Here is a 2,500-nt window from a genome sequence, read left to right as displayed (position 1 = left end):
TTTGCTCTCTTCCTACTTTCATGTGCTTTGCCCCTCCCCTTTCCCAGGTGATTGGGTTTGGGTGCTGGGCGGGGCTAAATGCTATATGAGCCCCAGGCACGGCATCAGAGAGTTCCTTCTGCCTGGGCTGCTCTTTGGGGGCAGTGCTTTGTTTTTCCTTCTGTCCGTTGCAGGGTTGTTTAGGCAGGCTGGAGTCTATGGATTTCTGGATTTTAAGTGCTTGGAATTCACTTAGGAGAGGGATGTTTAGTAGGGGCTGCTGGCTCAGTTTGGGGCGCAGTTGTCACTGCAGTTATTTTCCTACATCCAATAGAGTAAAATTCCAGTTTGCCTTTTAGAGGTGCTATAAGTGGGTAAAGAGAACAGATGGAAGCGTGTGCCACGTGGGGTAGGCAAGCGGCTGAGGTACAGGAGGGGATGAGAGTATGTGATTTTTTTTTCTGGGGATGAAATGGAATCAATTTTGTTGGTGTATAATCTGTTCTGCTCCTAGATTTTTCTTTCAATGTGAAGAAAAGTTTGAGCTAATTCCAGGTAAGAAAGTTCCAGTTACTTGCTGGGTCGTATTGTCCTTTTAATATTCAAAGCTACAGCAAAAGCGTGGGGATTGTTGCTTCTAGAAACACCCCAGTTTTCTTGTCTGCACTCTGCATGCCGTTGAGCTAAAGCAGACTAAAAAATAAATAAATACAGGAAACACACACACAAAAAACAACAATAACAAAAACAACAACAACAAAAAAACACCATTGGGTGATGTGTTGTGAACGCAACGATCATTTAATCCCTTTGTTTTCCCAGGTGGTGTGGATGATACTGGTTGCACTGTTGGAGCTTGGATTTGGAGAGGAACAGGTGGGCATAGTTGTATGTTGCATCAGCAGTAGTCAGCATTGTGGAGAAGGTGGGCATCATGACCGGCATGCTAGTGAATGCTGGTACTCTGTTTTTGCAGCTGATGATGAGCCTGGCAATTGCCTAAGATGACGACCAGTGCCTGTGCATTTCTTGAGGCGGAGGGAATTTACCATGCAACAACCTGAGAGCTAAGTTGGGGGGCACCTGGTATTTGCATATCTGGGGTGGCTAATGGGAGCTGGGAATCAGAGCAGCGTGGAGCCAGCTGGCTGAATAGACTTGGTGCCACTGCGAGGGTGGCTCAGGCTGGGTCACGTTCAGGCTGCTTGTGGCCGGGTCACCAGGCTAATAGAAGCAGCGGGATTATTTTGTAGCGTGAGTGTGTGCGCCAGGCAGGACAGTTTCCTTCTGTTTGTCTGTCCTGTAGTGTTGCTTCTGCAATGTCTGTTCTGTGCTTCTCGGGTCTTGATATCCTCCTAGCTTTTGACTCTGGACTGACTAGACAGGCGACTTGGTAGCGGTGCTGAAGGGCCTCAGTGCTTGTTTTGTCATCGTGGCTCTGATCCGAGCACTTCTTGTCTTGCAGTCGCTGCTTGAAATGCAGTTCTGTTTCAGGTCTCGTGCATCATATTCGGTTTGAGATCGCGTCTGTTTCCATCTTCACTCTTGCAGAAGTCATCTGGGCCGCATCAGGAGCTCTTGTTGGGAATTGATTTCCTAAGCGTCGTCTTATGGGGTTTTCAGTCCCCATCCTTCTGGTCTCTTGTCTTGAAGGCAGGCTTTTTCGGCCTCCATCATCCCAGTTCTGGCAGTTGCTTCCAGTCGCGTGTCGTGACATTTGAGTCTCCTCTAGGGTCTGGTGCAGAGCACCTGTTGTGACTTGCTGTTGCCACAGGGCTTCCCTCTGGGGGTCTCTTTTTCTTGCGCCTTGTGTTGTGTGTTTTGTTTGTAGTGCTTGTGGCGTGGCTGTGTGTGTATGTGTTTGATCTGGAGCTGTCCTGCCTGGCAGTTAGTGATGACAGCTAACGTGGCAGTGCATGGGTGTGCTAATACGTTGTCTGGAGTGTTTTGGCGAAGACATCCGGTCTGCATCTGGGCACGTACTGAAGGGCAGCAGGCACAGTCATCTCAGTGTTGTTTGTCACATGTTGGGGGGGGAGAGTATATCTGCTTGTGAGCAGCTGTTTGCATAGTGCTTGAACGGTGTGCTTGAGGAGGAGGTCTGTGGAATCTTGAAAGCTTACAGATAAGGGGTTTTTGAAACTTTTATTTTTATTTCTCTCCTGTCCCCAGTAGAGTGTAAACCTTTGGATGAACCTGTCACAGGAAAGAGCTCCTTCTGGAACTGTTCAGCACTCTGTAGGCAGCTCGGTGACTGGTTTGGTCTACTTCTGAGGTGCTGAGGTATGGGGGCTTCTGTTTTGAAATGATAATATTGTAAATGGGGTCCCTTTGTGTTGTTGAGGGATGGGTGCTAATGCTGGCAGCTGAATGATTATCTTGTGACCGTTTTCATTTGTTAAAGCTGAAACACAGTGTACAACGCGGGACTTGACCGGAGCTGCTTTTGGCAAGGTGAGCGATGAACAGATGTAGCAGGTACTTTAGGGGTGCAGTTGTCACTGCAGTTACTTAACTGCAT

At 48.2% G+C, this 2,500-nt stretch overlaps 1 long non-coding RNA gene across 1 annotated transcript; it reads left to right on the top strand.

Moving 5' to 3' along the window:
• The first annotated feature begins 313 nt into the window (after positions 1-313).
• LOC116499126 lies at positions 314-1,027 on the top strand. Its single transcript, XR_004254212.1, has 3 exons — positions 314-534; positions 802-855; positions 956-1,027. It is a non-coding gene; the product is annotated as an uncharacterized LOC116499126 (long non-coding RNA).
• Positions 1,028-2,500: the final 1,473 nt, after the last annotated feature.

The sequence above is a fragment of the Aythya fuligula genome, chromosome 26 (genome assembly GCF_009819795.1).
Source record: "Aythya fuligula isolate bAytFul2 chromosome 26, bAytFul2.pri, whole genome shotgun sequence".
NCBI lineage: Eukaryota > Metazoa > Chordata > Aves > Anseriformes > Anatidae > Aythya > Aythya fuligula.
This window is presented reverse-complemented; position numbering and strand designations above follow the sequence as displayed.